General features: G+C 37.5%; 1 protein-coding gene across 7 annotated transcripts in view; it reads left to right on the plus strand.

The window, feature by feature from the left end:
- Tenm2 (teneurin transmembrane protein 2) overlaps window positions 1-23,412 on the plus strand; it is a 1,223,220-nt gene that overhangs the window by 161,463 nt on the left and 1,038,345 nt on the right. The window lies entirely within an intron of this gene.

Consider the following 23,412-nt stretch of genomic DNA (forward strand, 5'->3'; position numbering starts at 1 on the left):
CAACTGTTTCTGGTCCACCATTTCCCTAACACTTAAACATGGTCCTAAGAAAACTTGTGAAGTCTTTGCAGAATAAAAACAATGGATTGCTTTCCCGTGAATATTCCAAAGGAAGGAAGGAGCCTGAGGAAGTTGAGAGGGCACTTTTGTCCATTTTATCTGCTGACATAGCTCATGCAACTCAATTAATGAGTATTCTGGGTCATAGTGTTTGCTCGATATGTATATGTGACCTGAATGAATGAATGAATGGATTCTCCATTTTAGAGATAAACTTTATTACAAAGGCTTGAAGGGGAGTTTAATCTCTAAAATACACAAGGGGGCCATTAATTTTTCTTTATAGGTAAAAGTACAACACATTCTTTTTAAGTGAGATTAAATATGTTCATGTTAGGATATTAGATTATACCTATTTCCTTTTGAAAAGAATTACATAAAGGATTTATTTCATGCCTATGTTTGTACGCATGAATGTACATATTGCACCATGTGGAAATTCAAAAGAAAGCATTAAATTCCCTGATACTGGGCTTACAGGTGGTTACACATGAGCATCTGCGTGCTGGAAATTGAATCTTGCAGAGGACCTCTTAATCATTGTGTCGTCTCTCAACCTCAAATCATACCTATTTCATAATTTTAGTATTTTATTTATTGTTTGAGATTATACTTAAATTATTTTGCCTTTCTTTCCACCTTCCTAGGTCTTCCATGTACTTCTCTGTTGTTATTTTTCAAATCTATGTCTTTTATTCAATTGTTGTTACACACACACACACACGTGTGTGTGTGTGTGTGTGTGTGTGTGATTATGCATGCATACAAATATTTATTTTTATATATTTGTTATTATAATTACATACATTGTATATATCTATATAATATGTAATGAATATATTACAAATATACATTTATATAAATGCACATTTATATATAATATATTATTTTATTATATACAGCTTAATATAACTATATGTTCTAAATATAAGTATATACTATATGGGCACTTTGTACATGTGTATAAATATATTTATGAACATGGAAGTAAATATATACTTATGAAAAAATTATACTGATAAAGTATCAATATATGTTGAGACATTGTATATTTTTAATAAAATATATGTTTATATACTATATTTATGTATTTTTACTATATATATATTTAAATATGTAAATACAACATGATCAGTCTTCATAAGGTTTCTTGTATGTAAATGTTTCAGGGCTGGCCATTTGTATTGGATAAGAAGTAAGTGTGCTTTTTTCTGGGCAACACTGTTTCTCCTGCTCACTCTCAGCATTCCTTCTTTGCCTGCAATGCTTTGTCTAGGCCTCATGAGATTTTTCTCTTTCATGTTAGCATGTCTGTTGACGTCATCCTGGTTCAGGCCATGCTTAAGCAACCAGTCAGAGAGACTTCATGCCTACAGCTTCTGTAACATTTCTCACAGAAAATTCTTGTTCTTCTGGCTCTTATAATTTAGTCTTTCCTCTTCAATATTAGATCATGAATTTCTGTGTTCCTTTCCTATTCATTTCTATATCCATTTCCCCACAATAATATGATATAAGCTTCCTCTTCAACTAACATTTTCTATTGAATTTTCCACTCAAGAATATGGTGAATGTTATATCTGGAAATATATAACTCTAAACTGTTATCTATTGATTTTTCTTTTATATAATTTTATGAAAAATTTTAAAAGAAATTTGCATCTTGCCTAGTGAGATTGAGCTAGTGCTGAAAACATAATATTCAGGTGTTTATCACAAGTGACTCCTGGGCCCCCTTCATCCGTGGAGAGCTGTGAATTCAGACCACTATATTTGTAGATGGTAATATCATATCACGATGTCACAAGGTTAGATAACCTTAGCAAATTGAATATCCCTGTGTTTTCTGTCCCTGAGCTTAAATCATTTTCCTCTATCACCTTGTATTTTTATATAAAATTCCTGACTTAAAGTGTTCTGTATAGATCTAGCTAGGTAGACATTCCCTTCCCATCCTTCTCCCCTCCCAGTCCTCTTCTTCCTCCCTCTTCCCCTCATCTTCTTCTTCCTCCACTTCTCTTCAATTGTTGAGGACATTTTTGGAATCTCATCTCATGTAGCTCAGTCTGGCTTTGTATTTATCATGCAGCTATATATGACCTTAAACTTGTATTCCTGTTTCAAGTCTTAAGTACTGGGATTATAGATGCAGGCACACAGAACCAGGTGCCACTTTCTGTCTTTCTGTCTTTCTTCTATACTCATTTTGAAAATTGACTCAATCACCTCCTCTTAAATATTCTTCCTTTCCAGGACATTGCATCTTCATTTTTGCTTTTTCCTTTCTTTCTGATAACCTTTATCTCCATTGATTAATGTTGAATGTAGTCATATCTATTTGTTTATCAATCTCTTCTCTATGACTTGTGTCTAGAAGATAAGGACTTCATTTTGTTTATGGTCATAACTAAAGGGAGAGAGGAAGGAAAGGAAAAAAATCATCGGTATTTATTGATGCAGCATTGATAATATCCAAGAAATGTAACAACTTTATATCTCTACCAATGGATGAATGGTAAAGAAAGTATGGCATACACAAAATGGCATTTTATGCAGCTGTAAAGGAAAATTAAATCATGACATATGGAAGAAAATGAATAGAACTGGAAATTGTCACAAAAACTACACTGAAACTACTGTATGCCTTCTCTTATATGTGAAATCTATATTTAAAGTTGTAGATATGTGTGAACATATGTGTGTATATTAATGTGTATAGGTCATAAAACTAGAAAGGGATTCATGAAAGAGAAAAATGAGATCTTAAGTATGGGGGAAATGGGTAATTGAATATTTCTCATAAGAAAGTAGAAGAAGGTATTAACTATAGGAAGAAAAGGAACCAACCAAAGAGCAGTAGGAAGCTCAAGATTTGAGGGAAGGGCAATAAGTGAACACATGATATGCATGGCAGTTAATGTTTATTCTGATCTTAGAAAAGTTTAGCTAATGAAGGAAAGGAAGACAGAAAGAATCCTCAAATATTATACCTAGTGGATATTATAAATTTCTAAATTAGCAATAACTTATTTTGCTATGAATGCTATTGTTATAAAAATCTAAATTTTAAAAATAGAATAGAGAAGAGAGAGGATTTGGAAATTTACTAAAATTATATGAGTCTTTATGAATGGCACTACTTACCTCTTATTATGTAGTCTAAGCTCTATTATTTTCTGATAATTATATGCCCTTTTATATGTGTGTGTGTGGGGGGGTGTATGTTTATGTGTATGCATATATATTTAATTTCTTGGGAAAAATCTTAGTTTCCACTTGTACTGAGATCTTTGTCAGCATGCTTCTTTTCTAGTGGACCAACACCTACCAGTATTATAGAAAGTGAACAAAAGAATCACTGCCATAAAAGAATCTTAAATATCCAAGCTTAGGATCCAGAGCATTTAAAATTACAATATCATTTTTTTCAAACACATCTTTCTGTGTTTGGCCTGTATGGAATTTTTACAGAATCAAATGTTGCTGATTTGAATTTGAGTTCCTGTAACAGTTGATGCCTACAAGGAGCTTAAAAGCCATAACTCTAAAGCTCTTCACAGCAACAGTTAAGCAATAATTGTGTCTGTCTCAGGCAGAGGCAGTTGAGGAGTCTTAGTCACATAGAGGTTAAGTCACACACACAAGGCCATATATATCATGCGAGGCTTAGGTGAAATACTAACCCATGTTAGTTAAACTCAGCGCTAATCCTATAAAGCCTCTCATAAGATTTCAATGTGGGGTCTAGATAATGTAAAGAGCTTGTTTTCAGAGATGGCTGCAAGCACAATTATACTTAATATAATAAGTATCCATATTATGATTAAAATTTCATTTCAAGGAAATGATTGGGCGAATGTGGCCATTTGCAGGTATTATTTCATGTAATCATCACAAACGTCTTATGAAATTGGTACTAATCTTTCCCCCAAACTCACTTTATAAAAACCCAACCAGCATCAGGTACTTGAACCAGTAGTACAACAAAAATACCCTTAGAGTCAGTCTCTCCTGGCTTTTCTGACTAGATCTGTGGATTTAATTTTTATTTTATTAAGCCTCTTCTCTAGCAGATAACATTGAGTATTTCTAGAAAGCATATTTGGAGAGCAGTGAATAAGAAAGGCAGTCTTGGAGATTCCTGCCAAGCAGTGATGAATTAAAAATAGAAAGAAGAGAAACTCAGGGTAGTGGTCAGATATTTCAGTGGTTAAAAGCACAATTTTATGCTTATAGAAGGCACATACTGTGATCCCAAGATCTATGTCAGGTGACTCAGATCTGCCTACATCTCCAGGGCACTGATATCCTTTTCTGGGCTCCCATAGCAACTGCGGTCATGTGTACATGCACACACACACACACACACACACACACACACACAAACACACACACAATTTTAAAGTGATTAAAAAATAACTTATAAAAGCAAGTTATGAATACTACTTTTTTTCCAGTTGGAGAAAATTATGTTGTACTAGCTTTAAATAAGACAGAGAACCTATGGAGAAATTAAAGGATAGCAATAAAGAGATCTTCAGCTGGCCATAGAATGTTTTCTAATTCATGGCTTTCTCTCAAGAAGATAGTTAGGAAAACATCCCTTCTGAAAATGCCACCTAGGACTGTGGGTATATCCCAGTGGTCAAATGCTTATCTATCATGTGTGAGGCCCTAGGATGGATTCCCTGCACAAGAGAAAGAAGGAGTCTGAAAGGGTGAGCCCATGGCCAGGTTTTCAACTTAGAAGTCATGTTTGCAATTCCAAATGCTTACTGTTGAATGGGAAGTGCTTTTCTCTTGCTTTAAAAATGTACCTTAAGCCTTTGGAACTATGCAGTTTTCCACTCTATGGGAAGCCAATAAATCTCCATTCTTTCTCTTTCCACTCAGCAGCTCCCAGTAAAAAGGAAAAACGCCGGAGCCATCCAGGCATCATGCTAGCTGTGGCTTTTCTGCATGCTCCATTGAGAGGCCTAATAGTTAAGCCAATGTGTTGTGCTGTGTGCAGCTGAATGTTGAACCACTGGCAGGGACAGTGCATGCAACAGTTGGGCTAGTCATTGTCTAGGAAATAGTCGCAATGTGAAACAAGACCTTACACATGCTTTCAAGCTGTTCTGGTGTCTTTTTCATGCTTGTGAGAGACACATTTTGTTTTCTTATTCTACACAAGAAAGCATGCATAGAATAGGGCAAAAGAATTTTATGAGCTTTTTCTTTTGTTGGAGCTGAAGAAGCTAAGACATAGTGAGCAGCATATCCAATTTAGAATAGCAATTGCCTGTCTGTGCACATGTTAGGGTTCTGTATCAGAGTGTGAATTAAGCATGAAGTTGTTACAGGGGCACTCATTACGTAATGAATAATTATTAAAATTATTAAGAAGAGGAATTTCTAGTCTGTCAAACTAGGATCCAGGCTTCAACACTGAATTACATGGGCCTGAAGGAAAGAACAGTTTTAGCACGGGTCTTCTACTTCCTAGCTCTGTCCGTGCCAAGCTCAAGCACTTTCCCATCAGTAATTCAAGATAAGGACCCATGTATCAGACATGAGCACATACCTTCCAAAAGGTCCTAAAATAACTCATGAGTCCTGCTTTGCAGAGATTAACTCATTTACTCTTGGGGAAAATCAATGGCTTAGACTACTTCGGAGTTGTGATGACTTTGAAGGATACAAACACCTCAACAAATACTCATGGTCATATATGCATATGTATACATATTTTCCTTCAATTAGGACTTTAAAGGAAACACTTCAGAATCTGCATGAATATTATCTTTAAAGAATAAAGATGGAAGAATCATTCTGACATATAGTTAAAAAAGATAATCATCTAAGTCAATTAGTAGGAAGCTGAAAACCAAGACTATACAAGATCACCTTTGTTGCGATTAATTAGTGTGGTTATGAGATGTACCTGACATGCGTAGTAGTTTCTAATATGTTTCGAACCTACTCTTAAGCCTGTTTTTATCTGTGAGCTTATAATAGCTCCTAGTGTTTCTGCCACTGCTGGAAAAACGGTAACAAATTCAGTCCAATATGGAAATCAATAAGAGCTGCTTTCAGTTTAGTGAAATACCAGTTCTCTTTGTGCTTGAAATGAGACTGAACACTGGTTTTCTCCTGGAGATGAATATTTCTGTTTATATTGTCCAGACCAGAAGCAGTCAGTCAATAATCAATTGATCAAATGCTAAATGATAAAGATGACAAATGACTCTGCTCTTGTACATGTGGGTTAAAGGAGCTGGCTTTTCTTTGTAGAAAGTACATTTATTGAAGTGATTTAACCAATGACATTTATCTTAGAGCATGTATTTTGGAAGTTGAAAATCTTTTCCAAGGGCTAAAAATATTTACCCTTTTATAGTTCACTGATAGGTCCTGAACCTCACAGGTATTTATAGTCTTGATGGCACCTCTCTATTGCTTTGCTCAATTATGCAAACTTGGCATGAATGGGGCATGTGAATGAAGGAGATGATTCAAAACACAAAAGGATTTCAAATTTCCACAGTATTGAGAAATACAGCTTTTAAAATTAAAATCAAACACAGTTGGAACATTATCTCAATTGATAGTGAATAAAAATGCCTCACTCTGATAAACCAATGACAGATCAGATGTTTCCAGAAAGAAGAGAAAACACTTAAGCTACCATTGGGAAATTTCTTCAAGATTAAAATGCCTGCTAGCTCCAGTCTTCAATCGCATTCAAACTGGTCCTTCTTTGCTGTTTTACCATTATGTCATTACCATTTATGTCATTATGCTGAATGAACTGTGCCTTGTTGAATTTATCAATTCTTGATTTGCAGATTTCTAAGGTAGGGAAACATAAGAATGGAATTCATGTAGTTCCTCTAAAGAACAAACAAATTGCTATATGTGAAATAGTCAGATGAAGGATGGGCAGGCAGAAAGTGTTCAGCGGAGTCAAGCTAATTCCGTTAATTATTCCAACCCTGCTTGCTTTACAAAAGCATAAAAGTCATGCAGATTGCCTTGTAATCTCTCTTTCATGGTCTCTCATTGGATGAGCCTAATTATATAATAACTTCCTTGAGAGCAAAACACATGTCATATTCTGCTTTGATGCTGCTGATGAAGTGTCAAGAAGAATTTGTTGCATAAGGGGTCAATTTTGTGGATCTAACATCGAGAATTTATCAAGGTGTACATGGCTTCTGCTCTATCATAGAGAGCAGCATAATAGATAAAACAAAAAAAAAATGCTCATTTATTTTGTCACCTGTCGTCTTGTACTATACAGAAATGTTTTATCCTTTAGAGATCAGACCTTGCCAGTTCAGGTTCTGTTGGGTCTTATATCCAAAATATTTTGATAAGAAACTCCATTTCCTGCTGCCAAAGAAATATCTGCTGTGGTAAAATATTATTAATAAATTTATTTAAAACTTCATGTTCCTGATCTTGATATGTTGGTTCATGCCTATCATCCAAGTACTGGGACAGCAGAGGCTGGAGTCTACCCAGTCTGTTCTACATATGAACTTCCCATCCATCCTGAAAGAAGAAGAAAACTCTCATGTACTTTTATGATTGAAAACATCCTGGATCCATGAAGATGGGGGAGGATGCTGAATACTCACCCTGGGCTTTCTTCCAAAGCAACCAACAGAGTGTTTACTACTCAAAGCAAGGAACAGCAGAAAGTGGAGTTGAGCTTCCAGTCTGCAACCATTGCCACAAACAGCATATCAGGACTTTAGTGGGTTTTGTTCTTTTGTTTTGTGTTTGTTTGTTTGTTTGTTGGTTTTGAGACAGAGTATTTCCATGTAGCTCAGGCTTTCTGGGAACTCACTTCATAAACCAAGTTGGCCCTGATCTCAAAATCATCTGCCTGCCCCTGACTTCCCAGTGTTGGGATTAAAGGCATGTGCTACGATCCCTGGATTCTATTGATTGAAAAAAGTAATCGTAGGCACAAAACTCCATACATTAAGAGCAGTATCCCCAAATAAGTGTGGAATTCAAAGAATAATTTAGAAACATGAAAGAAAGAAAGCCAATTGATCCAGAAGTATCTCTTTAAGTCCATCTCTGCTAGTGATGTGCCTCTTGTGCATTCCCTTTGGAAAGTAGGGGGCATCAGAAATCGGCAGAGGGTTTACAGTACATATGCACTCATAGAGCACATGAGAAATAAAGCAAGATGAGTGGTGCTGGACTTCTTACATCCTCTTTTCCAGTAAGTGATTCCCTGTGCTCTCTTCTGTAATAACCACTAGCCCTGTCACTCCTGAGTGTGGATGCAAATAGATATAGCACAATACTTTAATTTTATGGCTTTTACATGTCTGGTTAGTAGGCACATGATGTGAAGGGACAAGTAGGTTTTGTCTAGTTGCTAAGGAATAAAAATAACATATGCCTTTATTACTTTGCTAGCAGTCTATTTATATATTTCTGGAGGATGTGACTTGTAAAGAAAAATATATATATATTTTCGACATAACTGAGATTTCTCAATTAAAATTATTGAAAACCTCTGCTTTGGTAATGTAGGCATTATTTTTTTTTGTACCCATGTTCCAGTAAAATGGCAGGCTTGGTACATGGCAACATCAGGTAATGGTTATTCCTACACCTCCAATTTGGCCTTACTTTGGATTGCATACAGGATTTCTAGGAATTGAATTTCATTTTAACCATGTAGGTTAGAAAGAAAAGGTGCATGTTTTCATGGCTGTCCCTACCGGTGGTCAATTTGTAATAAAATAGGTTATGAAATCTCTAAAAGTCCTCTTACCTTTGATTGATTTTCACTATTTTCACGAATAGCTTCCTATCTCAATCTTCAAGTCAAATGGTAGCCTTTGCTAGTGCATGCAAATCGTCCACTAAAATGCCAGAGGTTAGGCCATCACATTGCTGGTGAATGGGCAGTTGGCTAGAAGAACATTATGTAAAGATGTGACTCTGGCCAGGTTGTTCTCCCACTTAAGAGAACAAGATCAGCTTCCCCTTTTACACTCCTGGTCCTGTCAAGCCCTCATTCAGAATAAAATGACAACTGGAAATATTCCTAGGCTAACAGAACTGTGATTCCAAATGGTTTGACTTGACACCACTTGATATCTCTGAAATGTTTAGGTTGCTTGTGCATTATATAATATGCAAAAGTCTAAAATCAAAGAGAAAGCAGAGTAAGTGGTAAAATCAGTTGCTAATATGCGAATATTGTGTTGCCTCTAACTTCAGCAAGCCCACATATCTTTTTGTGAACCAAGCATTACCACTTGTTTTCATGCCACTGTGATTCATAATAAGCCAGCATTCTGAGTTAATAAAGCAGTTTTGTAGACTCTCATGCCTTTGACGCTGTGATAATTTGGCAATCAGTTACAGTAGGAAAAATATCTTATACAGTAGCCCCAGTGGTCTCTTTTACACAGTACAATGCATGCCTTCTACCCTGAGATTGTTCTTCAGTGTTTAGGTTTCATAAAGGCTCTTTTTACTAAAGACAAAAAGTAAAAAAAAAAAAATTAAAAAAAGGAAAATTGCTACATGGTTCTAAGAGAGATAAAAATCAAAATGAAATGATGAAGGTAGCCTATGTATTAATAATTCATCTCACATAAAGAGCACTATTCTGTTCATAAGCTAATGAGTTATATTTGCCACTGGTGCTCTTACATGAGCCTCATCCCCATTCTACAAGATCCCTGGATCACAGGGTGTGAAAAACAAAACAAAACAACAACAACAACAAGAAAAACACTGTTCAAGCAAAGATGGCGGTCATGAGAAACCCTGGGGGGTTTTGTAACTCAAGCTCTTTGAAAATCAGAATTTTCTTCCCTTCATGCCACAGTGGGAAACAATGAGGGGCACCTGAGGGAAGAAGATGAATGACTGGCAGGATGTGTGGTTGCTCCTGTGTTTGATCATTTGACTGCCTATCAGCTTCATTGTGGGATGACTATGAGAAATTAAGAGCAAAACCTTACAAACAACGTTGTTCAGCTTGATTTGCAGACAAGCTTGTTGCAATTTATGTTTAGTTTCATTAGCACCAAAACCTTCCTGTTGCTGGTTTCATTTGTACATTGTAAAGTTTGTATTTATTCTTGTTCATTTCATGCATGAATAATACATATTTACATCATCTCCAATCCACGCTCCTTCTTCAATCTCCTTTCGCGTTTACTCCCAACTTCATGCCTTCCTCTTTTTCTTCCTCTTCCCTCTTCCTTTTCATCCTCCCCATTTTCCTCACTCCTTCCTCCTCCTCTTTCCTTCCTCCTCATCTCCTCTTTCTCCCAGTTTTTCTCCATTAACCCACTAAGTTCAATTAGGGATACCCATTGTGCACAAATAGAGGATACCATCTCCTGGAGAGTGGGAACCCTAATGTGAACAATGGCCCTGAAGAAAATGGACTCCCTTCTTCTATTGGTCAACTGCCAATAACTTTAGCTAGGAACATGGTACAAGCTAACTTCCAAATACTTACATGTACACCCATAGATTGGTTCAAGACATGTTTCTCATCAAAGCGGAGGATTTATGCAAATGTGACAGTTAAGATAGAGACTTATACCTGGCCAAGGTGCTGAGAATAACTGACTGTAAAGTGCTGGACCTAAATAAGACATGTCGGACTTGTCCACTCTCCCACCAAGTCTCAGAGAACTTTATAGAAGATGAAAGGAAATACTTCACGAGCCAGAGTTCTGGGAAGATTGTTGCAAAAACATAAAAAATCCTCTGGACATGACAGGATCATTCATGTATGGATTTGTAGCAGCTGTGTTTGCAGACACAGGACCTGGGCAAGGACAAGTTTGTCAACACTGCCTAGAGTCAGAGTCACTGGATCTAAACTTCTTCATTTATGACAACAATTTTATTTTTATAATTTTATTTTAGAATTTATACTCATATCATTCTCCCTTCCCTCTTTTTCCATCCTATGCTTTCCATCGTATCCCACCAACCACATACTCCAAACTTTTTTCTCTGTCACAAATTCATGGTCTCATTTTCTTTAATGGAGTGTGTGTGTGTGTGTGTGTGTGTGTGTGTGTGTGTGTGTGTTTTAAATACATAGATACAAACACATCAATCTATATAAAGTTTCCTATTTGTATATGAGATCATGTCAAGGCTAACATCTTAGTATTGATTAACCAATAAAATTTTGCCTTACAAACTCAAAATGATGGGAGCTGCTAGGCAGCAAGTTAGTTGAGCTCTGTAAGTTACCAGTCTCACTAGTCACAAATGATGCACAGTAACAAAGGGAAAGGGGCTCTGGAATAAAATTGAGCCTGCCACAATTCCCCTTGTGCATAGTTTTCTTATAGGCACACATATATATTCATTTTGTGAATGGGAAGCTTTTTTTTTTAACTAAAGTCTGACTTTGGATTTATACTCTGTCTCATGACCTCAATTCTAATAACTGACATGTATATTCTCAAACTTATTAGCTTTTTAACTGTTTATTCACTTTTAAGTCACTGCATTTTGAAAGGGGACATAGATACTGTGAATGTGCACATGTATAACTTCCTAGAGAAGGGATCTTTGTGAACAGCATTGAGGACAGGAAACAGTACTTAGCCAGACGCCACACTACTGCTACCCAGAAGTCCCTCTCCATCCCAACCGCCGCTGTCTATTCAGAAGTGACCACTGTTAATATTTCATATTAATGTTGTCTGGTTCCTCATCACCCAGGATGTCCCTGAATGTTTATATCCTGGTCTTTCTCATGCTTATCTATTTAAAAGCCCAAAGCTGTGTACTTCAAACAAGACATTTTTTTTTTCTAATTCTGAAGGCTGCTAAAAATCTCAGGATCAGAATATCAGCTGACTTTTGTAATCAATGAGGGTTCTTATCCTGATTGGCAGGAAGCCATCTTCTCATTATTACCTCATGTAGTGGTGAGAGAGAGAGAGAAAGAGAGAGAGAGAGAGAGAGAGAGAGAGAGAGAGAGAGAGAGAGAGAGAGAGAGAGAGAGAGAGAGAGAGAGTTCCACCTCTAATCTTCTAGGGCACTAATCTGACTATGAAGCTCTATTTTGATGACCTAGTTCTTCCCTAGAGGATCCATGTCCAAATGCTCTTTCATTGGGAAGTAGAGTTTCCTCATAGGAATTTTCAGTCCTTTCTGCTTCACTATGCAATATCCTCCACAATCTTTTACTTTGGATGGAAAGTATGTTTTGACAAAATTGGATTGTGTGTAGTAATACCATGATTTTGACTTTAGGAAGGTACCATATTCAAATGTTTTGAACCAGTATTCTCTTTCTAGAAGGTATTCTTGAATTGTTCATTTAGTCTATGGTCCTTCCTCTACCCTGAGCACTCCACATTTCTGTTCTAATTAGAAAGCCAGACACACTGGAATCAAAGCATTTGAGGTGATGGATTTGTACATCCATATGGTAAGCTCATATGAGTCATCTCCCCATCACTGAGAGGGCTGCAGGTAGAGAGGGAATCTCTGCTTCTAAAATCAATCTGGGATCTAATCTATTTGACATTTGAATAGTCTCAATGGGTAACCATTTAAAAGCTGTACAAAAGGCACAGTTTTGTGCTGATCATCAGTCCAGACTTGTGGAACTCTCTGGACATCTGGGCTCCAGGCCTCAGATTCTGTGAGGGGCATTAAATTCTCCTTCAGTAAGTTCTCTGTGGCAAGCTCATTTCCAAGTTTTAAATATTTTTGTCAAACCATACGAATTATGACTTAATGGTTTAGGTGTGTGTCTGAGGCAACTGAAATGCATATGCTCCAGAAATGGTCTTTCAATGGGTTTCCCATCTCTATGGATGCTGCTTTACCAACGGGAATCAGGAAATGCTGGGATGGAAACGGTAGCTTGTGGAGCGTTTTGAGACTGTGCATAGAGGACTGGCCAGCGGGATAGCTGGCTGCCTTCACTGTAACAGCTCTCGGCTACCCCACAGCCCAGACCCAACGACATGGAGCTGGGATTCTACAGCACCAAAGGCAGTACAGGGTGTTCCACAGGACCCAGAAGCATGCAGCACGGTGTGTTTAATCATCGTGTTCACTCTACTACAGGAAGGTGAGGGTTTCCTTTTCTTCTGTACAAGAAGTTGACATTCACAGCCACTCTTTCCTCGTGTTTCTTTCTCATTCTAGAACACTCTGCTGCCATTGCTGACATGTTTCACTTAGATGGATCTATGTTTCTCTCATGCTCTGTTCAGCCTTTTTTTTTAAAGTATAGCCACCTCCTTTTGTTTTTCTGTTCCTTTCTTGTGCTCATCAACCCTAATTACAATTGTACTGTTTAATCATTCTCTCTTCATCTTGACCCTAAATTGCAAGGGATGATACATGTCTGTTTTGTTTACTGTGGCGCTCTTTGAACCTAGCTAGCAAACCTGTTCCCCAAACCCATATATCATCTATAAATGTCAGTGGAATTTATTGGGATGAGAATGTGTTTCAGAGAGACTAGGAAACACTCTAAAGCCCCATGCATTCTCAGTAAAATTGCTTTTGCCAAATTGTGTTCCCTGAATACTAGTATCCTAAAGAATCATAATAGGGATTCCTAGAGTAAACCGGGTATAGATTCACATAAAGTATAGATGGAATGCAATTGTTTAAAGAAAATGGTTTATTTGTCTTTTTGCAGTATATCTCATATGTTAATATAAAGATGTACCTAGGTGTTTTCCAGCAAACTAGTGTTGCACAAAGTCACCTCCAGACAGTTTTTGCCTAAAATTTGTTGCTTGTTTTAAAGAAACTAGTATCTTAGGGACAGTGGTACTCAGCAGAAACCATAATCTCTTTATGACGATCTGTACCTCTCAGAAGGTAGTAAGTACAAATTTCTCTTAACGTATTAGTTGTCTATCTCTCTTCATGTCTTTCAAAACTTGTATTTTTGTTATTCTCTTCTGAATATGGAGTAGCTGTGTAATATCTTAAGCAAACAAGAATAGAAGCTCAGGACCATGGTTAATACAACATATTTTTCATGCAAGTATTAGAACCTTTGTTTGACCCCAGCATTCATATAAAACTGCTAGGGAGTTGAGGTCAGGGGATATATACTTGTAATACCAAATACTGAGGAGTGAGCCACAGGCACATCCCTGGGGATCACTGTCCAGCCTGTTCACTCTAATAGGTGACCTTCAGGGCAATGGGAGACTCTGTCTCAAAGGACGTAGATGAAGTCTGAGGAATAACATCTTGGATTTTTTCCTGTCCCTCAAACGCACAAAAACATGTAAACTATGTCTACTCATATATCAATGTACACAAAAAGAAAATAGCATTTAGAAAGTAGAAATCAAGGACATACATATAACTTAGATTGTTTTAAATAAAATATGTGAATATTGTATGTTAAGGAATAAGAGACTAGTAAGTATAAACTCACAAAAGTTAAGTGTCTAATTTCTTAGATGTAAGCATTTTTCTACTTTAGTATGGTATTTATAAATGACTGAGAAATTTCATAAATACTGACTTCCCCTAGTGGAGAACATTTGAAATTACTAAGTAGCCAATCTAATCACACCTTAATCTTGTTAACTTGAAACACTGTAATCTCCATTCAAATTCCACATATGGTCCATCTTGCAGAACACAGGAAGATGAGCCAAAGCCCTCTCTGTAGTTTTAAATAGATTGCCTTATCTCTTTCAAAGCCTACTCACATGTGAGAGAGATGCTTCCTTCGGGCTTTAGGAAGTAAACCCTAAGCCATACGTAATCAACTTTTGCTTTATTTTATTTGTAATTGGAACAAGAAAAAGGTTTTCTTTTTCAGACTTTGGGTACATGTGATTGATCCTGCTATTGTGAGGGATATGCCATTCAGGAAACAGCAACAATAGCAAGTTCTATTTGAAAATAAAATGGACTCCTACCTTGTCTTCCTCCTGTATTATCACAAACTTTCAACAAACTCAACATTTTTAGAAAAGATTTATTTATTCATTTAATATATATATATAAGGACACTGTTGCTATCTTCAGACACACCAGAATTGGGCATCAAATCCCCTTACAGATGGCTGTAAGTCACCTTGTGGTTGCTGGGAATTGAACGCAGCATCTCTAGAAGAGCAGTCAGTTCTCTTAGCCGCTGAGCCACCTCTCCAGCCCAGCAAATTTAACTTTGAAAAACAGAGTTTTGCTGTGTAGCTTTGGCTGTCCTGGAACTCACTCTGTTTACCAGACTGGCCTCTAACCTAGAGATCTGCATCCCTCTGCCACCCACATGCTGGGATTAAAGACATGTGCCACCATAGCCCACCTCATAGTTGTTCTTAAACCAAGGAATCTTCAATGAAGATTAGATATGTCTATAAATTAAATGTGTTTGGGGGTACTATCAATCCACAATCTATTGTCCTGTTCTGGATTCCAGATTATGCTTACAGAGTTCAAAAAAGTAGAGTTGTGCAGATGTGCTTTGGGAAAACAGCTGTCTTTTATTCAATTAAATCACCAAGTAAGTGTGATCTATGATCCTGCTAACCCTTCTCAGTTAAATATTCTTTCCCCTTCATATATAAGAGTTCTTGCTAGATGAAGATGAGTTTAAGAAACTTAGAAAATAAGATCCTTCTGGAAAGAGAAAACTAGAGAAGCTTAATGATAAACACAGACTATTTCAGTTATACATTATGTAGACATCTCTATCATAGAACATTTTACTAGGTTGTGCGCCTTTCACTGGGGATTTGGACTGCTACTATAATCAGACTTCCAGGAGGTTGGTTGATTATGCTAACCATAGGCTCACCGTCTGGTGCTCTCAACAACACTATCCCAGGGAAAATTTGGCTATTTCATTCATTCCAGCAGGCTGCTATATCTCAGTAAGGCTCTTTTCTCTGGAGTATTTTACTGTATGCATAATGAGACAAAACAAAACTATTCTGAAGGTTTCAGTAGACACAGCCTACATAGGCAAAGTGCTCTGGATAGATGGAAAAAAAGGTTAGATGAAGGTACAGCCCTCCCTAATTCCTCATGAAGTTGATGCCCCTATCAGCACCCTTCTCTTTGAGTCTTTCAGATTCTCAGAACTTCTGAAGGCTTTATACAATTATATATCTATTGCTTTGTGTTTTCGTATGTAAGTGCAATTGCATTGAGTGTGCAAAAAGAAAATCCTTTCTTGCAAAAAAAAAAAAAAAAAAAGTATGTGCCCTAGTGTATAGCAACTACTCCAGCTTAAAATAAATGCTATCTCTCATCTTCTGTGTTAATATAATGAAGCAGGAACGAAAATTCTCATGGATAATGAGGGATTTGGTGAGCCTGTATCTCAGTGACCATGATCAGATTCAGTGTGGCTCCTAGTGAACACTCACTTTTCCTCTCTGTCAAACAGGTTGATTTTTGCAATGAATTTTATTTTGAAAGGGCACCAGGTATTATCTGACAAAATAGTTTCATAGTACATGAAAAGGCATCTATGCAAATGGAATTTTATACTCACTTTTTGAATTATGTGAATGAGCTTTAATTTTCTTGCTATTTTGTTGAGAGGGTAAAATATCATATTGTTTTTGAGCTTACATAAGCTGACCTCATTCACAATGGGGGCATTTTAGGTATTAAGGATTATTAGGGTAAGTGCCATAGAAAGAATAATTTAATCTGAATGTGAGGGACTCTTATTTTTTTAAGCTTCATTAACTGATAATTATTTGAGTGCAAAACAATGCCCTTACTGTTTGATAAATGAATATTAGCCTCGTGTCATGCTGATAAAACTCATAACAGAACTAAATTCCTCTAAATTTAAGAGACTTCTTTATTTTGATGCTAATGGATTATATTCATTTTGAATAGATAGCTATCTTGAATGACTCAGCAGGACAAACTTAAATTAGGTTTGTCCATCCATGCTTTACTTATTAGTATGTCCTGAATATCCTGATACAAGTTTCATATTACAATATGTGCTTCATATAATTTATCTTTCATGACCTGAAGCTTTTTATGATAGAAAATTCAATTGATTATAAAAACTATGATTATGCCTGTGTTGGAAAGTGTTTCATTGTGTTCCTGTGTTTCCCCCCCATTAGATGTATTCTCAGAATCAGCAATTTAGAATAACTTATTAAAATCTCTTTATAATGGACCCTATTTTAAAATCTATTGAATATTACTCCTTTGTAAATATTAGATACTTATAATGGAATGTTGTATTAAATTTGATAGGCTACAGCAATAATAAACATCTTACAAATTTTGGTGGTTTAACAAAATAAGAGTTGTTTATCTGTTGCTCAAATAGAACAGTTCAAATGCATGTTGATGGAGGGTGAGAAAGTTGAAGGGGTAATAGCTTTTACCCATCAGTCACTCAATAACCCAAATTCCTTCTACATTGGGGCTCTACCTCTATCTAGATTCAACAAGTTATCTCCTTTCAGTAGACAGTTACAAGATTGTATGCATATTATAAACTGGATATTCTCTTAACTGTTTCATCATGGACATACTAACCCTCATTTCCATAGATTCCTTTGGATAAATCTTTGATAAGAGTCTCTGAGGAGTAAGAGACGACAAGAAGAAAAGATACCTATTGCTAAAGAATAGATGCTGAATGTGTCTTAAATACTTACATGCTAAAAACTTGGTCCTCAGTCTAGCACTATGGATTAAATGTGGGTATTCTTTAGTATCAAAGGCATCCTGGCCCCTTTCTTCTCCTTTCTGCTCCTGGATCATGATTGAGGTGATGCTGTGTATCTGTGCTCTTCTGTCAGAGCTATTTAAACATTAGATTAAAGCTGATGCCATCAATTTTTCTGGCTGTGTCTTTGTTTCCTCTGTACTGGAGATCAAACCCAGGACACTATGAAGTCTTAGGAGGTAAACACTCTATTACTGAGCTATGCTTGCAAATTGTATTACAGATTAGAATTATGGTGTCTTAGAGGTGGAGAGATGGCCCAAAGAGTACTTGCTGCTCTTACAGAGGACACATGTTCAGTTCCTAGCACTGACACAACTGCACACAATTGTCCACAACTCCATATGATGTTCTTTTCTAATTCCCAAAGCATGCACTTAGTATGTGAATACACACTATACTTACACGTGCACACATATGCACAGACACACACATATATGAGTGACATACACACATATGTATACACATGTGTATACATATACATACACACGTGCACACATGATACAGAGGACTAGGTATTTATTTTCATTCTTTATTCAGAAGCTAAGGTAAACATTCAGGTATTTAGCTTCCCTGCTATGAATACATCTTATATTTGTATCAATTGTTATTGAAAATATCCACAAGGACCAGAGTTTAAGCAGTCACCATGTGTGGAAGCCTTGTGCTCCCTAATTCATAGTATTAAGAGCTTGAGGCAAAAGTGGGTCTGTGAAGTGCTATTATACTCTAAAAGAGTATCTTTGTTGAACAGGAATTTAGTTGTTACTGTAGATGTTTCAACTCCCAAGCATCTGTCCAGTTAATTTGGATCACTTACATGAACAGTTATTGAAATCGTATCGTATCTACACATAAACATCCAGTGAAAAGCTAACACATGTAAAAAAAAAAAACAAGTATGCAGGATGTGTCTACTATTTGGTTTAACATTTTACTGCTGATAATTAAATATCTAGCTATCCCATTGCCAGTTAATTACATCATTCTCCTCTCACAATTCCAAAATCTTCTTCCAAGGTGTACAACACAGAGAGTCAGAGTCAGGGAGTAGACAAGTCTCACTAATCTTAAGTTTACTTTGGCTAATCCTTGGAAGCTGCTGTCAGTAGAGAAATGAATTTCAAAGCACAGGTCTAGGTTAATGAAAGCCAGGCCATGCTTTAGACTCTGGCTGGAAATCCCCATGACCGGCAGGAGAGAAAGCCTCCTTAATTCTTCACCTTGAAGGTTTGATTACCTGCACAATTGTGTTAGAAAACATGTTTTGTTGACAAGTTGTCTAAGACAACATCCAGAGTGTTGTAATGACAGTTCTGTGACTCGTGTTGTTGCCTCAGAGTTTGGAAAATAGAAAGGCATGGATTTTGTCATATTTTTGATTGGCAAGCTAGGCCTCTAAAACTCTGAAAACTGTGGTGTCTTTAGTTATGTTGAAGAGAGTCGAGACACTCATAAGATAAAATTAGACTCTCCTGATTATTATTTTTGTTAGATGATTGTTTTGTGCATGTGAATATCCACTATGACCAGCACCTGAATGTCCACCCTTCACCTTTCTCTCTCGAGCTCTGCTTGTTTACAGGCTGTTAATGTGATTGCTGAATCAAGTTCAGATGTGGAGCAGTATCTACTCTCTCTTTGTTCCTTCCAGTGGCACACACTCAGTTCTGGAGCTCTCTCGCTCTCTCGCTCTCTCTCTTGGCAGTTACCCAGAGATTCCAGGGTTTCCACATTCTTCATCTACTTTAGGAAGTCCTTTGTCTCTTGAGCAGCCCATTGAACAGCTAATCATTCTTTACAACCTAGTTTATATGGAGAGCCTGAAGTTAAGTTGCTTTATCTGCAATCAAACTACAGCATATATGAAGGCTGTCCCAGCTTTCAGCCAACATCCTGTGATGGGGTCCCTATTTTCTGTCTGTCAGCCACATTGTCCCCCACACCTTAAACTGATGAGGGGAAAGTAGGCATCAAGGGTGCTGGAAAGGCAGCTAAGCATATGGGCAGTTTGTCATCAGAACCCAGTGAAGGTTCCTTATGAGGAAATAATCAGGCCTCTGCTTTACAGCGGAAGTATGTCTATGCTGACAGGGAAACCACAGACAGCTGGAGAGAAAAGTCATCCGCCAACCCTCAAGTTAGCAGGAGTTTTCTGTCAGTTGGAATTGTTGACACTTGAACAAATAAATAAACAAACTAACTAACATGAAATCCATCTTCCTTAAGTCATGTTCTGAACTATTACCTACTTGAGGCTCTATGTTCTGTGACTTGTAAAATGTGTTCTGAATTTCATTGATCTTTTAGGTCTTCAGCTTGATCTTGGTTACATCAATGGCTCTGAAATCTCCACTATCTCAGCTCAAATTACCCTATTTCATTCAGAAATCCCACATTACTTTGAGATAAATGTTATCATAAAACTTCCATGGTGTTATAAGTCCTAACAATGTCTTTGGCTTCTTTATTTAAATAATCACTTGTCTACCTTTTGGGTCATTTTGTGTATTTAAAGATATGTTTAACAACAGTAAATTCAAATTTTTCATGGGGTTTTATGCTTTGTTTTCTCAAACTTATGAGTAGAGATGGAAGGAGTTATACTGCTGTGTAACCAGTTACAGGGGGTAGCATAACGGCATTATGATAGAAATTAGGTAACAAATGATTGTTGATAGTTTAAAATGATGAGCATGTTAAATAGTATGTATTCCTAAACTTTGCACAGGAAGTGTCATTACAGTGAATGAAGTGTTTTTCCCTGAACCAAGACTGAGCTTACAAAATGGCTCTTTTTGCTTGCCTGGATTAATTCCCAGGTTCATCTGTTCCACCCCTGTACTTTGGGGTCCTCATCACTGAAATGACAAGATGGTCCTGGCTGTGGAGAAGAAAATGTAGAAATAAATTGCATGTCAATGGTAGGCTTTGTGGGATCTATGATGTGTGAGGTCAAGGATGTCTTCTCTTCTAGGCATAAGGCTCTAACGGTCTGTGTTTACATTTGTAGGTCTGCCATCTCCATGAGATGTCAGTCCTGAGCATGTTCTTTTTATTTCTTCTGCTTCTGTCTCCTTTTCTGTTAGAAGGGCTTAGGTGTATTCTCTTCACCCTGTCCTTCCAGAGAACCCATGAGATTATGGATGTGCCACAGGTCACATAGTCCATAAACCATATTATACATTCAATAAATATTAGCTACTATTGTTCATAATAGCATCTAGGCTAATTAAAATCTTCTCTTGCCCATGCTGACATTTCCAGGGAAGAAGTATCACCTTTGATCACAGCAAAACGTTGTTTTCCCCAAAGATAACTCCCAAGATAGTTTCTGTCCCCAGTTGCCCTTTCCTCTCAGTGAAATGGAGCAAGAGGAATGGTCTCTGGGGTGGTTTGTGTTTGTTTTGTGCATGTGAGCTTCTGTAGAGGTGACCTCTTTGTACCGGGTACCTTCTCTGGGGGGTTATATTCTGATTAACACAGCTCTTGACAGATAAGGGCATTCATTGCCCAGCCCTGGAACGAATACCAACCTTCAGCAGGACACCATTGACAAACTCTCCTAGGTGTAGTCTGACTTGACTGCTCCCTATCTTCCATGCTTCTAGCTCATTCATCAGCTCACTTAACTCTTGCTCAGGTCAAAAATGTACATATATTTGCCAGAGTATTTACATGAAATCTGATTTCTGCTTCCTAGAGAATACTCTCCGCTGCTTTTAAGAAGGAATAAAGATGCCATAAAACTCCTTGTAGGAGGATTAACAAATATGATTCTTTTCAATTCCCTCTCAGGGGAAAAAATGCACAATCAAGTTGTTGCTACTTCTGCCACCTAGTCAAGCCTCGTTGGTTTGCAGGTCAGTCTCAGAAGAGGATTAGCTTTGAATCTCTGATGCAATATGGCAAGGTATTACAGAAACTCCGGCTAGGAAAGGCATGTACGTGTGTGTGTGTGTGTGTGTGTGTGTGTGTGGTGTGTGTGTGTGCCAAACATCCAGGCATGGGGGTTGATACTTCTAATTTAAGTTCTCAGAAGTCTGAGGCAGGAGGATTACTTTGAATTTTTGTGAACCCAAGAACAGCCAAAGCTACTTATCAAGCTAAATTTAATGTACACACTTTCTGAGAGGATGATATGTCTTAATATTAAAAATAAAAAATAAACATTGAGGACTAAAGTTACTTCTAAGTATCTGATAGTTTTATGTGGCATATGTTGTCACTAGGAATTTATGTCAGGGCATAAATGTCTGTAAGCTTATCATGCAGCCAGGCTTCTTCATTTGTGGTGTTTGTTTAATTCATTCAAGGAAGTGCTCCGGACTCTCTTCTTAGCTTTCTGTTGAGGCAGCTCCTGGTTCATCTCATCCCTCAGCCATGGCCTTCGGCTTAGTCCACACCAGGCCAGAGGGACAATCAGTGGCCTTATTCAGTTCTTACCTCACTCTTCTTAGGACTTGCTCTTCAGTTCTTCTGTGACATTATTTTCTCATTTGTCCCTTGCTTCAAGACCTCCTTCTCAGGCTTTCTTGTTTGCTGCCCCCCTTTCTGTTGTATAGAGCCTTCTCATTTGTTTTCCAGTCTATGGATGATCTGTCCTCCTGGCCTATCCATCTCATCTTATCTGAGGACTAAGGGTGACCCCGACACTCTGAAGCTTTCTGCCTCTCTTGCAGCTTCTCCAGCCTGTTTCACTGCTTCCAGAATTCAGTGCGGACTCTGCCTTTGCACTCCTTCTTCACTGTAGATATAATATTGCTCTCTTTGGTAGCTGTATGGCTCTTCCATCACTGCCTGTGAACGTTAACTGTCAGTTCATCACTGAAGCGTTCCCTGACCTGCATATGTATGTGGTCTTTACAATGGTACCCACTTGCTGTAGTGCTTTCCAAAGCAATCATGTCAGGCAGGGCCAAAAATAACAAGTGGTACATTCCGAAGAATTTTACTGTGGGGAGGTTAGCAAAGGAGCTTTGCAGAAATTATGTGTAGGGGTAGAGAAGCAACAGGGCAATATCCCTCCCTGAAAGTCCCACCCACTTGCAGAATATGTTCTCACTCTTCCTTAATACATTTACAGTACAGTGTACAAATAGAGGAAAGAGAGTGAACAAGGGATAGAGCAGATGAAACAAGCTGTATTCTTACCAAAATTATAACTGAACATTAAGAAGATGGGGTCTACTCATGGATGTGTGGTTCAGAAAAGCAGAGCTCTCTCTAAGTCTGAAGCCCCAAGGAGACTGAGGTAGAGCTAGAAGACTGCCTTTATCTTGTCTGAGCCTAGGGCCTTTTCCTGTTGCAGCTCATTAGGCAAACCCAGTAGATTTCCATGACACAGGAGGAATCAACTCTGCAGATCACTTTCCTATCAGACAGACGGGAGCAAAGGATGGTAGATAATGGGTTAGGAGAGAGAATGAGACAAAACCATTAAGGAATCTTTACCAAGTCTTATTTTGCTTGACACTTGGAAAGGTGAACGTGAATTCACCTGTGCCACCAGGTCTCGTGGCATTAAATATGATTCCTTCTACCTGGAAAGGTTAACCCCTTAGTATCTATACTGTCTCACAAACTGATAAGACTTCTCCAAATAATAAAAGGGATGTCCCTCAGACGGAATAATGAAT

The sequence above is a fragment of the Mus caroli genome, unplaced genomic scaffold, assembly GCF_978045245.1.
Source record: "Mus caroli unplaced genomic scaffold, Mus_caroli_1 scaffold_13, whole genome shotgun sequence".
In the NCBI taxonomy this organism is placed as follows: domain Eukaryota; kingdom Metazoa; phylum Chordata; class Mammalia; order Rodentia; family Muridae; genus Mus; species Mus caroli.